This window comes from Dipodomys merriami, unplaced genomic scaffold, assembly GCF_024711535.1.
Source record: "Dipodomys merriami isolate MVZ:Mamm:240054 unplaced genomic scaffold, mDipMer1.0.p SCAF_3, whole genome shotgun sequence".
NCBI classification, from domain to species: Eukaryota; Metazoa; Chordata; class Mammalia; order Rodentia; family Heteromyidae; genus Dipodomys; species Dipodomys merriami.
In genome coordinates, this window is record NW_027204492.1 from 79,767,217 (window position 1) to 79,786,940 (window position 19,724).

The following is a 19,724-nucleotide window of genomic DNA, read 5'->3' on the forward strand; positions in this document are numbered from 1 at the left end:
ACTCTGTGATGTTGGTTTCAATTGATTATGTGAACAAAATTATGTGATTATTTTTATATTAAGATACAAATTATGTTTATATGATATTTTCAGATAAACTATGCACTTAGAAAAACATATGCAGCTTTTACTGTAATTCAGAATACAAGAATTCTCTTTTTCATATCCCTGGCAGACAATTACAATGTACACACACACCATATCCCTGTCTCTAAATCTCTCATTTGGGAACTCAGAAACTATGAAATATTGAAAGCTCTTGAATAAAGTTATGTCATTTTAATTTTTTCCATTCTCATTTGTATAAATGTTTTTCTTAAGTTAAGATATTCTTTATTACTGAGCATTTTAGAAGTAGAAAATTATAAAAACAAGCACATACTGTCTTATTTAGAACAACAGTTAAGATATAGAAGAATATACAATGAAGGTTAATATGATAGGATACATATACCATAGAAAAATTGACAGTAAGTAGAGAGCGTCTTATATATAATATTACCTCTCTCCCCCTTTCTGATATATTAGCACTACAATGAATGAGTACATGGCCATTTGAGGAGAAGGATTACATTTTGATACTTAGTAAGATTTTTATAGATTTCTAATAAATAGTTACTTGAAATTCATAACTTACTAGGTAATAGTCAGCTCTAACACAGCAAGGAAACAAAATTTATTTGAATCTTAATGGATCTGTGGAGTTTTAAAGTTATACAGCAAGAACTGGGCATCACCAAGAGAAGAGCAATAGTTAGCTGTTGCAGGACCATTTCATGGGTCAGGGCCTTCAGTCTTAAAAATCTACACCTTGATCTTGCCCATGTCCTAGAGTTTGTCCAAATTCAAGAGGTGAAATCACACTCATCAGACTGAAAGATATAAAAAGAGAAGGAAAATGTATTAATTTATGAGAAATGCAATGATCATACAGATTAGATTATGTCTGTCGAGCAGGCAACATCTTTCTAAGCAGGTTGTGGGAGAAGGAAAATTAGAAAAGTTCTTGAAAAACATCACATCAAAAGTATAAGGTGCGAATAAAAGATTTATTTGTCACGTGGATCAGATGTTTCTAGCACCATAAGCATAGTACCCCCTGAAAATGACTGGGATGTCTACTTCTATGGATCTTGCCATTCTGAGCTTCTATCACTGATCAACCAATCCCATTGTTCCCCACTATCCTGTGACACATCCTTATACACTTTAGAAATTTCATAGCTTGCCACCAACCTTTAACTATTTCTAAGTCTTCCCCCATCTCCCCTTAACAAGGCCTTATATTATCTTTTCCCCTTTCCCTACTTCCCTCTCTGAGATAACATCTCATTATGTAGCCCAGGCTGGTTTCTAGTTCACAATCTTTCTGAGCTCTGGGATTATAGACATGTGCCACCCACCCATGTATCTTGATAATTTTTATCAGAATTGATTTACTCCAATATTTGAAGTGCCTCACATTACATTATATGATATCATAATATTGAATCATTCTTCTGTTTAATATCAATTAATAGGATTGCAACTCCTATTTATTAAAAACAATGCATAATGGTAATGTGATATACATTCCAAGTAAGTGTTATGGAAAGAAGGAAAAGACTTTTGCTGGAAAATACCATAAATGCTGGTGCAGAAAACTGCCCTAGAAGGATAGAGTGATTAAGCACTGGGTCTGTGCCTCACGTTTTCCTGGGCCAAAGAATTCCATGACCTCATTTAAATTTAGTTGGTAAGACTTTCTTGCTATGTTATTGACTTTTTGTGATTACTATACTACAAGAAGTTTGAGTGTTTTATGAACAAAAATTTTATGTGAATTTGTCAGGTGCTCACGCATATAATCTTAGCAACTCAGGAGATTTGATATCTGAGGACTGAGGTTTGAAGACAGTCCAAGCAGAAAAGTCTATTATCTCTGATTAACCTGCAAAAAAGGCAAAAGTGGATTTGTGGCTCAAGTACTAAAGCAGCAGTTGGGAGCAAAAAAGCCAAACAGGAGTGTGTGAGGACCTGAGGTCAAGCTCCAGTACTGGTGTACACACACACACACACACACACACACACACACACACACACACACACACACACACACACACACACACACACACACACACACACACACACACACACACACACACACACACACACACACACACACACACAATTTAAAAGATAACAGGCACAGAAATAAGGGAAATAATATAAATGACATAAAGATTGGTAATCTCCTTCCTCTAATACCATTCCTATTCTGGGAAGGTCAAAAATGTTAAAAATCTGACCCAAATGATCACAAACAAGACCATACTAAAGCTACCAGCACAACTGTGTTTATTGCAGCATTATTTACCATAGCTAAGATATGGAACCAACCCAGGGGCCCCTCAGTAGATGAATGGATCAAGAAATGTGATACACACACACACACACACACACACACACACACACACACACACACACACACACACACAACATGGAATTCTATGCCTCCATCAGAAAGAATGACATTGCCCCATTTGTTAGGAAATGGAAAGACTTGGAAAAAATTCTATGAAGTGAAGTAAGCCAGGCCCAAAGAAACATAGGTCCCATGGTTTCCCTTATTTGCAATAACTAGTATATATCTAGGACAAACAGAAAAGGTCAAAACATATGACCAGATAAGATGATGTTAAGCAAAATGAACCCCAAGATAGGGACACAAATATCTTTTTTCTTTCTTGCTATTTTTCTAACATATTTATAATGTACCATTTGATTTTTTTTGTTTCTTTGTATGTTCCTCCCCAACGGTATAACCCCTGTTCTCACTGTATTTGATGTTGGTACCCTGCATCTTGTATATACGCTTCTCTAATTTGGTGAGGGGAAGGGAAAAAACAAAATGCTTAAATAGGGATACAGGTTGACTCATTGTAACAATAAGATGCACAAGACACTATGATGGAAAATGAACTTTACAATTTAGGTGGGTGGGGGGAGTGTAGTTGTGGAGGTGGGAGGGAAGGGATGGTAGGGGAAAAACAAAGGAGGCAACAATGCTTGATAGGAAATGTACTCATTACCTTGCTCATGTAACTGTAACCCCTCTGTACAGTATTTTTACAATAAAAAACATATTAAAAATGTTAAAATCTTGAGCACAGAACTCACAATTTTTCCATAACCATCATGAACAGATATACTGATAAATATGTACAATTTATTTATTTGCTTCCAAAAAGTACATTCATATAACAGACATTATTAGAGTGGACATAGTTGTGCAGGCCTGTAATTCCAGTGCTCTAAGGACTAAGGCAGGAAGATAGTGAATTTGAGGCCTGCTTGTGCTGCATAGTGACACCCTGTCTGAAAAAGAAAAACAACCTACTTTATTCCACAGTATCCTGTCCTTATTTAATTGTATGTAATTTACATGAAAAGAAGCATTAATCTTTGCTAAGGACAGCCTTACTGAGAGAGCCTCCCCTCTGACTTATCTCCATCTGGGAAGACAGGACTGTGTCTGGAGCTCATGATTCCTGGCTTTCTGCCTCAGCAATGCCAAGTCCTCACCCTGGTGTTCCCTGTGTGGGCAGCCAGCCCAGCTCCCTGGGGATATCCTGCCATTGTGACCCAGCGCCTGAGTCCTGCATCTGCCAGATTTTCACCTATCATGGGAGAGAGAGAACCCCTGCCACAGGTGAGGGATCACTATTTACTTTTTTAAAAAACCCCAATACAGTAAAGCTGCAATAAATGAACTGCGATATCTGCCCCCCCCCCAAAATCTTTGCTGAGGAGGCTAATAGCTATCTCTCACAGTACCAACGGCAGATTTAACATGCTTTAACATACAACATTATACCACAAGGGTGCACTACAACTTAAGCAATAATTTTCCAATATTTCTCTAAGAGAATTAAGGTTTCTTGCAAATTGTACTCATGAGTGTACAAATTTATTCCCCACTTAATTAATCACAAAGTGAACTAATGTTAAGATTCTAGTCTTTCTTCTATATATGCCAGGGAATGGATCTCAAACTCTACTGATGCTCAAGTCTCTTCTGTAAAATTGAATAGGGTATAGCTCAACTGACTGAGCACAAGCCTGTGTATAAGATGCTAAAACAGTGATGAGGTCCTGAGTTCAAGCCCCATTACCAGCACATAATAAAATAAAATAAAATGGTATTTCCATATAACCTACATAAACCCTCTGTCCTCGTATTTAATTTAGATCATTTGTAGATTACCTGTATACCTAACACAATGTAAATGGTATGTAAATAGTTGTTCATGATATTGTTTAGGGAATCACAAGACAAAGAAGTCTCTGAACATCATCAGTACAGGTGAAACCATCACAGATTAGATGGTAACAGTACAAACAAGGGGAATTTTTGATCTTGGACTTAGGCTGACTGGATCCATTACTAGAACCTTCAGATATGTGCTCTCTCAAAAGGGTAAAGTAAACCATTCTTCCATCCATGTTTCAAAGAGATCAAGACCTCAAACAAAACTAGGTCTTATCATACCTTAAATTTATAAAGTTGATGAATCTAATTTGGTGTGTGATTTAAGAAATATACTCTCATTATCTTGCCCATGTAATTGTAACCCCTCTGGGCAGTATTTTCACAATAAAAAAATTAAAAATTAAAAAAATATATTAACATAATAGCATATAAATAACTTTTTGTACTGGTACTGGGGCTTGAACTCAGAGACTGGGCACTGTCCATGAGCTTTTTTGTTCAAGGCTAGCACTTAACCACTTCAGCCACAGCTCACTTCTGGTCTTTTTGGTGATTATTGGAGATAAGAGTTACATAAACTTTCCTGCCTGGGGTGGTCTGGAACTGTGATCCCCAGATTTCAGCCTCCTGAGCAGCTAGGATTATAGGTATGAACCACAGGCACCCAGATTAACAATTTTAAATGATTCATTCATCTTTAATTCCTTTCTCATGATCACCCACTATTTTCTAGTTCAAAGATGAACTGTATTTTAATCTCTATAAGAGATCTTTGTACAGTATCTTTACAATAAAAAATATATACTAAAAAATAATATAAGTTTCTAATCCAGGTTAAAAAAAAAGAGGTCTTTGTAAAATTGACACCTATTTTTACTAAGTAGGTTTAAATTTTCTTTCCAGTCTTGAATTAATGTCATGATTTTGTGTCTGTGGAGGGATTTTTTCGGGGGGGGGGGGGGAAATGTGGTGCTAAGGATCAAACACAGGATCATGCACGATAAGCTTTTAAAGGCAAGATTTTTTTATGCTTGTCAGACTTTCATGATGAATGAGGAAGATGTATCCAAATCAAGTCACACATTTTATAAAATTGTGATTTTTGTGTTAACAAAAATTAAGTAAAGCCATGTGTGGTAGCACAAACCTGTAACTGCATCATTTCAGAGGCTGTGCAGAAGAATCATGAGTCCAAAGACAGTCTGGGCTACATAGAGAGTTTCAGGCCAGTCGTGGCTATGTGGAGAAGCCCTGTCTTTATTTAACCAATATTTTCATAAAATAATTTTCCATTTGATTGTCTGGCTTTTAGACATGATGAAAACTTCAAACATACAACGTATAAAATAAAAGAACATTGAATACATAATACAAAGGAAAATATTTTCCCTTTTGGTTTTGTATACAATACTTGCAGGTATGAGACAAGTATCTGTACACAATCAAAGCAACTCTGATTATATCTAAAGCAGATTATAACTGCTTAAGTAACTAAAGGTACAGAAAAACAGACAATATTTTCTACAAACTAAGTTGATTGGCACATATATCAATTAACTATAATAAAACAAAAATTCGAGAAAATGTTACAAAATGACCAAGCATAATTTTAAATATTTTAAAATGAATATTCTTAGTCTGGGAGCTGGTGACTCAGGCTTGAAATCCTAGCTACTCAGGAGGCTGAGCTCTAAGGATTATAGTTTGAAGCCAACCCAGGGAAGATAGTCTGTAAGACTCTTATCTCCAATTAACCATCAAAAAGAAAAAAAATAAAACCAACAACAACAACAACAAAAAACAGAAGTGGAGCTTTGGATCAAGTAGTAGAGAGCTATTCTTGAGCAAAAAAGCTGAGGGACAGCACTCAGGCCCTAAGTTCAAGTCCCAGAATCAGAATACAACAAAATAATTTATATCCTTTAATTTTCCCAAAAGCTTACAGATCTAAAACCAACCCAGACAGCACTCAAGCAGAGAAAAGAAAATAATGTGATAATAAATGCATGTGGCCAACATATCAGTAGAAGATACTCATACACATGAATGGCAATTTATAATCAATACAGATGAATCAGAGACATTTATTTTTCAAATAGAATAAGGATTAATGTCCATAAAATATACGAGGTGAATGAAATAAGAAACTAGATCTGTGCTATGAGGAAACAGGACAGAGAAAAAAAGGAAGAGGAAGTAATTAATTGCAGATGTTTAGGGAAAACAAAAAAGATGACATGACACTTGGAGGGGAAAGGGGTTGAGGATGTGCTCACTTTTTTTGTCTAGATCCCTGTACTCATTTCTTCCCACCTTATCACCTACCTATCTTCCCACCTAAACACTTACCAAAAGTGGTTTTGTGGTTAGTACAGACCAGGAAAGAAGATCCACAGTTTACACGCTACAGAACAGAGGTGGCTCTTCCCATTTAATATTTTCAGTTTTAATTTTTGGTTTTGTCTCAAAATATTAAACTGTTATTCTACTTGTAGGAACAAAATTAATATTGGAAGAGTACGTCAAACTTTGACTCTTCACTTCAAAGAATCCATAGGAGAGTTACAACAACTGCAATCTTCTAGGAGGTCAACTTTCAAGTTGATCATCAAGCTCCATAAATTCTCAGTGTGGCCTTTACTTCTGGGAATGTGCAAGCAGAGAGAGAAGTCATTGAGCATGCACTGTGGAAAGCACCAGGGTTTTTGCAGCACACTGCTTTCCAGGCACTTAATGAATGGGGAAGTTATGAAACCCTCACAGACAGATCATTATTTGGTTTCCAAACTGTTCCTGTACAAAGGCTCTCTGCTTCTTGAGTTGGCCTATCTGCATGGACACTCTGAATGCATTGGCTTAACTTACCTTCCAACTTCTCACTTTATTTCCAGGGTCACTAATGTATGGTTGCCAGAGGTCAAACTGAGAAGTCAAAGATCTGTCTGGTGCCAACTCACCCCACCCCCAACCAACTCCAAAGATATTCCTCCACTGCTCTTACCTCAACTTCCTCACCCAAGGATTAAAATATGGAAAAGCCAGGCATTGGTGGCTCATGTCTGAAATCCTAACTACTCAGGAGGCTAAGATCTGAAGAACTCAGTACAAAGCCAGCCCCAACAGAAAAATCTGAGACTCTTATTTCCAATTAATCACCAAAAAGCCAGAAGTGGAGCTGTGGCTCAAGTAGTAGTATGCCATCCTGAAGGGAAAAAGCTGAGGGTGATAGCCCTAGCCCTGAGTTTAAGCTCCAGATATGTGCATGTGTGCACATACAGACACACACAGACACATACACGAAGGGATTCAGATAAACTAAGCAACAGAAGAGACCTGTTACTGGGTACAATTGAAGCCTGCCAACCTACCAGCCTGCCTAGCAATTCCTGTCTAACAATTCCCATGTGCAGGGTGACTGAGATCTCAATTTGTAAGCCAACTGAGTGCATAGCTGTGAACACACCAATGTCATTCTAGGGAAAGCCACCTATGAATCTTGTCTTTTGAGGCCTACCTACCAGAAACAAATGTGTGCCCAGGGTCTTTTACATGAGGTAGATACCACTGGGAGGCCTTGGGTGGTCCTTTCTGACTTCCCTGGACTTGCAGAATGGTTCAAACATTTCTATAGCCCTGATGGTCCAGGGTGCTTTGATCCGTCTATGGTCATTGCACTGCAAGAGTTTGCTGCTTGAGCAGGAGAGGGAGAGTAGTGGAGGGGAGGGAAGTAAACTGTATACAAGCAAGGGGCCTACATCCTTGTCTAGGAAGCATGTGCTGCTTCATAGAAGAATATGCAATCTCCCTACCTGATCTGGTTCATGGGATTGCTTTCTAGCCAGTGGTCTGTGCACAAGCACCCATACTAACAGGTGACTCCAGGGTAAACTTGGTTACTCTTGCAAGTATGTCCTCAGAATGACCAAGAGGATGAAGGTGCCTAGCTGAAGGTGAGGTAGGAGCTCTGTAACTGGTATTTTTCAGGCCACAAAAGGCAAGGTGGGGCTAGGGAAAGAGGCGACTGTCTTTTGTAAAGCCACAGGGTCATCCATCAGAAATGGTACCTGAAAATCCTAGGCAGGAGGAGGGATAGTTCCCTTCTGTCAGGTGCCAGACTGTGTGAACTAAGGACAAGTTAGGGTTTCCCTGACCACAGATCAGAGGAAAGATTGCTTGCCAGTAGGCCTCAGGGGAAAGCAGGATTTCCAGAGGCCCTGAGACAGCATAGGCAGTAGCAGCAGCAATGAGTCAGCTTAGGAAGTGGAACTTCCTATCAGCCACTGGGAATACTCTTTTCTCTGAACCTGTCCATGTTCCTTGACTCCTGCTCTTCTAAGAAGGAAAAGGCAAATGACATACCATCTAGCTCTGTGATTTCCCCAGGAGAATTCAAACCATAGGTCAGTTTTCCACAGCAGAAGAGGCTGGTCACAGTGCTGGCTTGCTCATCATTTTGCTATTGGACTGGGGATTTAGCTAGAGGCCATACTACCTTGGGCTGCCACACCCAAGCAGCCAGCAAAGGCCAGCCCATTCAGCTGTAGGTTGGTAGGCCAAGAGTGTGTGCTTCACAGGAGGCACCAAGCAGCCACAAAACATTGAAGAGACTTGTGACGTCTGTGAAGAGCACTTCTTCGGTCCTTACTATGCCTTCTGTCCAAATGAACAGAGCTATTTAGGAGGTAGAAAAACATGAGCAGAAGAAGGAAGAATAAGGGAAAGAGGAAGAAGTAACTAAAGAGGGAGAGGAGAGAAAAGAGGAAGATTTGGCAGCCTCATGCCAGACTCATGCCAGTTCTAGTTCTAGATGGATCTATTCCTGTGATTCTTTTCTAGGCAGTAACCTACACAAGGAATGAGAATCAACACAAGTTGCTTGGTTCCTGGGTAAAACTCTTGGGGATGGCCCTTTGGTGCATTCAAGGACTCTGAGTGTGCCCTACAGATGGCAAAGAGTGAGGTTAATCTTGCCCTTGCCCTTAATACATTCCAATAGGCCAGAGATCTCTAAATTCCCAAGGTCAATTTTATTATAATTTAAGAAAAGCAAAAGTCATCCAGGCACTGGTGGCTCATGCTTGTAATTCTAGCTATTCAGGAGGTGAAGATCTGAGGACTATGGTTCAAAGTCAGGCCTGCAGGAAAGTTCACAAGACTCTTATCTCCAATTAACCAGCAAATGACAGAAATGGAACTGTGGCTCAAGTGATAGAGTGTCAGCCTTGAGTGAAAATGCTAAAAAACAGTGCACAAGTTCTGAGTTCAAGTTCTAGAATCACAACACACACACACACACACACACACACGCACACACGCACACACGCACACATGCACACACGCACACACGCACACACACACAGAACAAACCTAACAAAACCAAATTAATACTGTTCTGCACTCTATTTCTATTTCACATTCACAACCAACCAAATAGAATTAGGCTATACTGAAATCTCAATATGCAGCTACCATTTGTTTTTTCAGTTTTTTTTTTTTTTTTGCCAGTCCTGGGGCTTGAACTCAGGGCCTGGGCCTGGGCGCTGACCCTCAGCTCTTCAGCTCAAGGTTAGCACACTACCACTTGAGCCATAGTGCCACTTCCGACTTTTTCTGCTTATGTGGTGCTGAGGAATTGAACCCAGGGCCTCATGCATTCAAGGGAATCACTCTACCACTGAGCTACCTTCCCAGCCCTGTCCCTGAACTTCTTTTGCTCAAGGCTAGCACTCTACCACTTGAGCCACAGCGCCACTTCCAGGTTTTCTGTTTATGTGGTACTGAGGAATTGAACTCAGGGATTCCGGAATATCTGGCAAACACTCTACCACTAAGCCATATTCCCAGCCCTGGGTTTTTTTTTGTATATGCAAATTTGGACACAGAAATAACAATAAAGTCATAATTCTTGATGCTGAAGACAGGGAATGAGAGTAAAATTTCCAGAAGCTATAACAGATAAGCAGGTCTTTAATAAAAGAAGTCTGTGAGGTAGCCAAGGTTATAAAGATATTAGCAAGCCAAATGAACAAAGAAATGTTTATGAAATAACACTTAAGTTCCAGAAGACTCTAGTGGCATATAAAATCAAACTTTCTTTTTTTAAAAAACTCATTTGTGATCATTTAGGTAAATGCCCAAAATTGGGTTGCTGGGTCATAGGGGAGCTCTATGTGGAATCTTTTAAGGAACCTCCATACTACTTTCCAAAGTGGTTGAACAAGTTTACACTCCCACCAACAATGCAGTAAGGTTCCCTTCTGTCCAACAGATGCTGGAGGGGCCAGCATCTGTTGTTATTAGGGTTCTTGATTATAGCCATTCTAACTGGGGTGAGGTGGTATCTCAATATTGTTTTGATTTGCATTTCTTTTATGGCTAGGGAGGTTGAGCATTTCTTCATATGTCTATTGGCCATCCTTCTTTCCTCTTCAGAGAAGTTTATCTTTAAGTCTTTAGCCCACTTATTTATTGGGCAGTTGTTTCTTTGAGGTCAAGACCATACTAAAGCTACCAGCACAACTATGTTTATTGCAGCGCTATTTACCATATCTAAGATATGGAACCAAATCAGATGCCCCTCAGCCGATGAATGGATCAAGAAAATGTGGTATATATACACAATGGAATTCTATGCCTCCATCAGAAAGAATAGCATTGCCCCATTTGTTAGGAAATGGAAAGACTTGGAAAATATTATATTAAGTGAAGTAAGCTAGGCCCAAAGAAACATAGATCCCATGGTTTCCCTTATTTGCAATAACTAGTATATGTCTGAGACAAGCAGAAAAGGTCAGATAAGTTGATATTAGGTGAAATGAACCCCAAGATAAGTATTCAAGGGGCTGGGAAGATGGCTCAGTGGTAGAGCGCATGCCTTGCATGCCTGAGGCCCTGGGTTTGATTCCTCAGCACCACATACGCAAAATGAAAAAAGCTGGAAGTGGCGCTGTGGCTCCAGTGGTAGAGTGCTAGCCTTGAGCTGAAGAGCTGAGGGACAGCGCCCAGGCCCAGAGTTTAGGCCCCATGACCGGACCCCCCCCCCAAGAAAAGATAAGTATTCAAATGTTTTTTCTCTCATGTGATTGTTTCTAACATATTTATAAGATGATTTCTTTGTTGCTTTGTATGTCCCTCCAGCATGGTATAACCCCTGCTTTCACTGTATTTGATGTTGGTATAATTTGTGGAGGAGAAGGGAAAAAAACAAATTGTTTAAATAGGGATACAGGTGGACCCATTGCAACAATGAGATATACAAGTCAAGTCGTCGTTATGTTGAAAAACGAACTTTACAACTTTGGGGGGGAAGGGGGGGCGGGGAGGAAGAGGAACAAAGGAGGAGGCAACAATGCTTGATAAGAAATGTACTCATTATCTTGCCCATGTAATTGTAACCCCTCTGTACGGTACTTTCACAATTAAAAAAAAAACAACTCATGTATTTCCAGGCACTGGTGTCTCATGCCTATAATCCTAGCTACTGAGGATCACAGTTCAAAGCCACCCTGGGTAGGAAAGTCTGTGAGAGTCTTATCTCTAATTAGCCATCAAAAAATTGGAAGAGGAGCACTTTGGCTTAAGTGGTAGAGTGCTAGCCATAAGCAAAAAAGCTGAAGGACAGTGTCCAGATCTTGAGTTTGAGCCCCAGGACCATAACATCAACAACAAAAAAGTAAAGTTCATGTATAGTTGGTGATATGTCAGGATTAATGGCAACAGACAAGGCTTAACTAAGAGACATACTATAGAGAATCTTTCAAGCCATGCTAAGGCCATAATAGAAAGCAGAAAATCATTAAAGGATTTAAGTAGGGAAATAATAGGGTTAGATAGAATATTTATTTTATAAAAGTCTTTCTAAAGGCTGTGAGCAGGACAGCTATTAGAAAAATATGATGGTTTAATACAGAAAGGTTGAAAGTCTAAACCATAGTAGAGGAAGGTTTTGAGAAAAGAAAAGAAAAAAAAAGAAAAGGAATATTCATTAGGACCTGGCAACAGATTAGATAGTGGAGGTGTGAGACAGGAGAAACATGGCATGATACCCTGCTGTCATAAGAATAAAGACATCTGTGATGATTCAGTTTTGGACATGTTCAATGTAAAGTCTCTTTAAGGCATCCAGAGTCAGCAGAGGATGAGTCTGTAGCCTGGCATAAAGTCTTCAAGTTTAGGAGTTGTATGTATGTAGGAATGTGTATATTTGTAGATAATATATAGTATATGCAGAGAACTAATACAGATAATTGAGCACACATGTATACATATAGATATAAACACATATATGTATATATCTATACATGTGCATGTATGTTTAACTCAGAACAGTGAGTGAGCTTATTAAGCAGAAGTAATAAAAGAGAAGCCAGGTACAGTGCACACTTGCAACCCTAGCACTTGGGAGGTGGTAGCAGGAGAATCATGAGTGTGATGCCAGACAGGGCTACACAGCAAGACTTGCCTGAAAAAAGAATAAGGCAAAGGGATTCAGGACCCACCATGTGCAAAGATCCAAGGAGAGGGGGTAGTATGCATTCATTTAAAAAAAAGGTAGTGAGAAACAACAGTCACATATATAAAGGGGGAGTGAGAAGAATGTTACAGAAAAGAAAGCTATTCACTGCATCTGACCACAAAGCATTTCTACTTAAAACTTCTCATCATTTTCATTCTTTCTTGTCTGTTCCTCTGGTTGGATTTACTCTTTCTTAAATATTTTAATTATAGCTGTATTATAGCTGTAAAATCAAAGAGATAAAAAAGCACTTTGAAATTGAGCTCTGGTGGCTCACAACTATAATGTAGCTATTTAGGAGGCTGAGATTTGAAGGACTGTGGTTTGAAGCCAGCCTGGGCAGAAAAATTGAAACGTTTCCATCTTTAATAAATGAGCAAAATTTGGAAGTGGAGACATCACTCAAATGATAGGGCACCAATCACAAAAAAGAATGACAAGGAGGCTGGGTGCTCACGCCTATAATCCTAGCTACTCAGGAGGCTGAGATTTGAGAATCACCGTTCAAAGCCAGCCCAGGCAGGAAAGTCTGTGAGACTCTTATCTCCAAATAACTGCCAGAAAACCGGAAGTGGTGCTGTGCCTCAAATGGTAGAGTGCTAGCCTTGAGCTGAAGAGCTCAGGGACAGCACCCAGTCCAGAGTTCAAGTCCCATGACCGACAGAAAAAAAAAGAATGACAAGCAAGCATGAGCCCTGAGTTGAAGCCCCACTACCAGCAAAAAATAAAAGAAAAAGAAGAAACAAATAAACAAAGAAATTTATAATGAAATAAAATGTGTTGCAATTTGTCAAAGCTGAGTGGTGAAGTATGGAGGAAAATATAAAGTGAATGTCTGTAAATGTATAGCTACAAATGCTGATTGATACAGACACGTGGTTCCTGGTATCTCAAATATCCAACAGCAGCATTTGGGTTGGGGAGGGTTTTTTTTAAAATGTTAAACATTCTGGGTAAGATTCTGAACAAAATGTAAGATCTTATCTTGGTTTTCATTGGAGTTGTATTCCTGAAAAATCAGGGTACATTAAAACTTGCTTATATGCACTTAAAATGGAATTAATACAAATCGATTTGCCTATATAAGCTTATAACAGGATATTAAAAAATGTTTGGGATATAGAAACATTCCTCATTGCATGGACTAGTCCAAATATTGCAGGACTAAATTTATAAACAAGCACAAGCACAATATGCCAAGAAGCCCTGCAATCACTATGCTGAACACATTTCACAAATTTTTAAACCATACCCCCAGGAGTATAGCACCTCCATTGAAAACCACTACTAGTCACAGCCAAAGGAGAAAAGAAATAATACTGTTATGACTGTAACTGCCTCTAACAAGCAGGACTATTTCTTTCTCAGTTATAAATTCTTTCCTCCTACATTATCACTCCTCTTTTTCTTATTTTCAACCAATACATTTGAACATTTTTTTACCAATATTTTTAATTTTTAATTTTTTTTGCCAGTCTGGGGACTTGAACTCAGGGCCTGGGCACTGTCCCTAGAGCCTCTTTGTGTTCAAGGTTAGTGCTCTATCACTTGAGCCGCAGTACCACTTCTAGCTTTTTTGGGGGTAGGGGGGGTCTGGTTGTGGGGCCTGAACTCTGGGCCTGGGCGCTGTCCCTCAGCTCTTCAGCTCAAGGCTAGTGCTTTACCACTTGAGAACCATAGCGCCACTTGTGACTTTTTTCTTTTTGCTTATGTGGTGCTGAGGAATCGAACCCAGGGCCTCATGCATGCAAGGCAAGCTCTCTACCACTGAGCCACCTTCCCAGCCCACTTCTAGCTTTTTCTGAGTAGTTTATTAGAGATAAGAATCTCATGGATTTTTCTTCCCAGGCTTGATCTGAACCATGATCCTCAGCCTCTTGAGTAGCTAGGATTACAGGTGTGAGCCACCAATGTACAGCTCCTGCCAATACTTTTTATATCCCTTGGCTGCTAGTTTTTATACTATCTAATTTTTATCTTTCCTTCTCATCTATTTCCTACATGTGGTATGCATTAGCTAGTCTCACTGTGCTATCTAATTACTTTTTGACCCATTACAATCCAGCCAACTTAGTGAACAAATAAATTAATAGTTTTCAACACTGCACCCTTTACCTTTACCATATATGACATTACTGCTTAAAATATAGCATCGAACATCCAAGTTCTCCTTTCATCCTATTTCTTCTCTCTCTAGGCAGTCTTTAAAAGTTGGCTGGCCCCTGAATTCTCTACAGCTCATCATTGTTTCTGTATTTTTGGAGTATTTAATTAACTCTTCTGGTTTCAACTAGCATCTCTACTTGCTTCTTAATCGAATTATTTGGCCAAAACTTCTACACTCTCTGATCCTTCACCTGCTTACCAGGAGTCCCTACCTAGCTTTCTTAGTTAAAATATTTATAACCTGTTCTTGTATTCTATATCTCAGATAAATATTTTTACTTAATACTGAAGCCAGAAATTTGAAAAACATTCCTTTTTACTCTGTTTCTCTTACAAGATCCATCTTTTGGCAAGTTTCTTTGGCTAGGCCATCGTCCCCAGCCACTTATTTAATCAAACACTAATATAGGTGTTGCTGTGAAGCTGTCATGTAGATATAATTAACATATATAATTTGTTGACCTTGGGGTGATTTTCCTAGATAATCTATGTCAGCCTTAAACTTACCACAGCACACAGCTTTCATATACATGCTCTAGCTTATTATAGTGCTAGCTTTTTCTCTCTGCTCGAAGAAGCTATATGATTTGTAGATTTAGCCACCATCACGTATACCCCTTCCCCAAACAGACTATCTTGAACTCAAAAATTTTGGTCATGATATTCTCACTATTTAACATTCTCTCTTATTTGCCCCTTTACCATACTTACTTTATATAAAGACTCCTTTTTGAATGATTCAGCTCACACACTGATCTACCTAAGAAATCACTCTTGGTACTTTTAATCTATGTGATATATAGTTTCTTATGTTCTCTTATGTAGTTTGTGCTAATCTCTACCAGTATAATTTATCAGACCAGTTTATAAAGGTCTTGAGTGAGTTAGCTATCTTGTTTTTGTAATCTTGGCACCTAGAAAAATGCTTAGAATTTAATTTGATTGGTTGAATGAACAAATGGATGATCACATACTAGATATCAGGTTATGGCTGGCTGCTATAGTGAAATCTGTAGTAGAATCTAAGGATCAGATCAGCCAAAGATGTCCATACCATAATTCCCAGAACCTGTGATTATATTATTTTACAAAAGAAGGGGAATTTTGCCACTGTGATTAGGTTAAGGATTTAGGAAGGGAGAAGCCCTGTTGGCATTACTTGGCTAGCATACTCTAATTACACATGTACTTTAAAAAACAGAGGACGTTTTCCTGGCTGACACAGAAAGAGATATGAGGGGATAAAAGAAATTCTAAGTTTAAGAGGAACTGATTTTCGTGTTGGCTTTAAAGATAGCAAAAGAGGTACCACAAACCAAAGAATCAGTAGGCAGCCTCTAGAAGCTGAGAAAAGCAGACAGCTAGTCTCTAGCCAAAAAACAGGGGTCTTAGAACTACAGCTACAATTAAAAGAATGTTGTCAGCAGCTGATTGAGCAGGACATAGAATTTCCCCTAGAGCCTAAGAAATAAAGCCAACCAACTCTTTTAACTTCACCCAGGACTTTTGACCTCTATCAGTATAAAATAAATGTGTTAATTTGAGCTCTTGAATTTGTAATAAATTTATTATGGTAGCAATAGAAAGCCAATCAAGAATTCACACAAGAAAAGCTGGGGTAGTTCTAAAGAGAAACAAAGTACGTAGGTGATATTACAGCAGGTTAAGGAAGTAGAATTCTTGGGAAAAGAATTTGCCAGGTGCTGGTATCTTACAACCTGTAATTCTAGCTACTCAGTAGGCTGAGATCCAGAAGACCATAGTGTGAAGTTACCCCAGGCAGAAGACATCCAGCCAAAAGCTGGGCTAAAGATGTGGTTCAACTAGCAGAGTGCCCACTGAACAAGCAAGCTTGAGCAAGCACAAAAACCTTGAGTTCAGGTTCAAACCACAATACCAGAAGAGAGAAGACAGAAAAAGAGAGAGACAAAGACAGAGAACCAAGTTTGTTTCTTTTGCTAGTACCAGGGCTTAAACTCATTGCCTTGTACTCTCACTCAACTTATTCACTCACAGCTGACAATCTACCATTTGAGCCATACCTCCAGCTTAGATTTTTGCTGGTTATTTTAGAGATGGAGTTTCTTGAGCTTTTCTTCTCAGCCTGGTGTCAAACCAAGAGGATTATAGGCATGACCTACCATCACTGCTCAAATTAACCTCTTAAAAGTGATCAATCTAAGGCAGTCCAGGCCAAAAAGTCCAAGAGACTATCTAATTAACTAGCAAAATGCTGGGCTCAAGGTTTGGCTCAAGTAGTAGAGCACTAGCTGTTAGCAATAAAGGTAAGCAAGTGCTTGAAGCCCTGAGTTCAAGCCCTTTGTAAGAGCACAGAAAAAGAAACTTATTTTACAGTAACAACAGAAGCTTTAAGGGAGCAAAAAGTAACTAAAAATATCACCTTGCAGATTACACTATCCCTAGGTGTCAATGCTATGATATTATATAGGAAAAGATTAAATTTTTTCATTAGTGCTAACTTTTTGGTTACTTGGCTCGTCATATTTAATGTGTCAAAATTCCTCCTCATCAAAGCACAATTTTCACAAAGACATTACCTTTAAAATCACAACCTCCAAGCGTAGAACATCAGAAAAAGCAGAGTAGCATTGTAAATTAATCTTCATTGTCTTCACTAGGTAAATTATTTTACAAATGCACCAGGGAAATGGAGTCATACTGCAATCCCTCAAAAACTGAAAAATAATAAAAGGTGAAATCATTTTTTTCTGTTACAGTTCATCTCTTTTTCCAGTGACCTCTCCAAATCCTTCTGCTGTACTCTTTCCCCATTTTCATGATATATTTCTATAAGATGGTTGTTACATTAGAAAGTGTGTAGTTGCTTATAGAACTGAAACCAAACATCCTGAATTCAAATCTCATTTCAGCCACATGGTATATTATAATTTGTGGCAAGTTATAACCTTCTCTTGGTCTACACCAACCTCATTGGTCGAGTTGTGATTAAATAAATTAAAGCATGTGAAACCCATTAGGAAAGTTTCTCACACATACAAACATCTTCAACAAATATTGGCTACTAACAATTTTCAATGATTAGAATCACTACGGAAAAATCATATGGCTCCTGCACATCTTCAGCTAAAGAACATGATCCGATTTCTAGGCATTCCCTAGATCCTGCACCAACACACCCAATTAACACTTTTGATAGAGGTAATACTTAGGGGACTAAAGCTCTGTGGAATGAAAAGGATTTCTTTATTCTTTTCTTTTTTGGGGGGCGGGGTCCAGTCGTGGGCCTGAACTCAGGGCCTGGGCTCTGTCCCTCAGCTCTTGAGCTCAAGGCTAGCGCTCTACCACTTGAGCCACACCGCCACTTCCGGCTTTTTTTTTTTTTGCTTATGTGGTGCTGAGGAATCAAACCCAGGGCCTCATGCATGCAAGTCAAGCACTCTACCACTGAGCCACCTTCCCAGCCCCTGAAAAAGATTTCTTTTCTTGAACACTAATATCCAGAGCCTCCATGGTTGCCAATGTTATCTCCCTATTTACTGACTCTTTTACTCAGAATACCTATTTCACTTTTTTTTTTTTTTTGCTTTGTACTAAGCCTTGGTCATCTATCCCCTACACCTTCAAGAACAAGAATGTTGACCTATTGCAAGAACTCCATAAAGGTTTACTGTGAGAATATACAACATCTCTCTTTTGGATTGTAAAGATCTGAGACAGAGGTCAAATTTCATTTATTTCATATTCCATGAAGCTCACTTAAATAGGGGGTTGCTTTTCTGATAGTAAGAACTAGATTTCTAAAACACAAATAATACTCCTTACTTGAAAATATTGTATGCTTTTTTTGCTGCATAATTCTTAGTATAACACTCTCCCTTCATCCCCTAGTCCTCAAAGATTCACAATGAAAACCAGGCAGTTTACAGAACAAGCCTGACTTAGGGCTTTTGTTCCCGGTAACTCTAGGCCTAAAAAAACATTCATCCCCCTCAAATGACACATACCACTCAACCTTTAAGGTGCACCCAAATTCCCTCTTTCTCTTTGATAGCAATGACTTGGCCCATCCTCTCTGCTTTCTAAATACCTTGAACAAGCAAATGTTATGTCTCTTGGGTTTGATGATCACTTTTAGCCCTTTTTTCTTATTAAACTTTCTCACCTTTAGACAGACTCCCCCCCTTAGCACAGTGCTGGGCACAGACATTATGCTCTTCAATGCGTTGTCACTGATCTTGATCTAAGCGTTTTTAATGGAAAAATTTCACATGTACACAAAAGTATACACTTCCCTCAGTTTAAACTTATCAAGTCATGATCATATTATGTCTTCAGCCTTGACCCATCCCCTCAAACAAATCAAAATATCCGTCTATTTCTTTAAAAAATATAACCACAATACTCACATCTAAAAATGTCAAAAGTTATTATTTGGTGTCACTACATACCATCATTTCACTAAGGATATTTTGTGAAAGCTTATTTAAGAGCCTGCATGTTCTTTCTCCTATTTTGAAATTGTGGAAACAGGACCGGGGAAAGAGATCTGGGGAAAATGCATAATTAAGTTTCAGAGAGCCTGGATGTCCCAGATGAGAACCAAAGAGTCTGACCTGGTTTAGGGTAGGGGGGGGGAATACATTTCACTACTTCTCCGGAGGAGGAGGGTGCGACTTCAGGCCGGCTGGTGCGGGAGGAGGTGCGGAGGGGAGTGCTGTACTACCTCCGATGGGAGTTCCTTCTGGATAATCCCACCGCGGCGCGAGGAGGCAGCGCTTTTTTGGAGGCTTGGCTTCCCGTGTGTTTCCA

General features: G+C 39.0%; 1 long non-coding RNA gene across 1 annotated transcript; it reads right to left on the reverse strand.

The window, feature by feature from the left end:
- Positions 1–654: 654 nt before the first annotated feature.
- LOC138839581 (uncharacterized) lies at positions 655–19,724 on the reverse strand. Its single transcript, XR_011375993.1, has 3 exons — positions 19,639–19,724; positions 17,492–17,629; positions 655–872 (listed from the first exon to the last, which is right to left on the reverse strand). It is a non-coding gene; the product is annotated as an uncharacterized lncRNA (long non-coding RNA).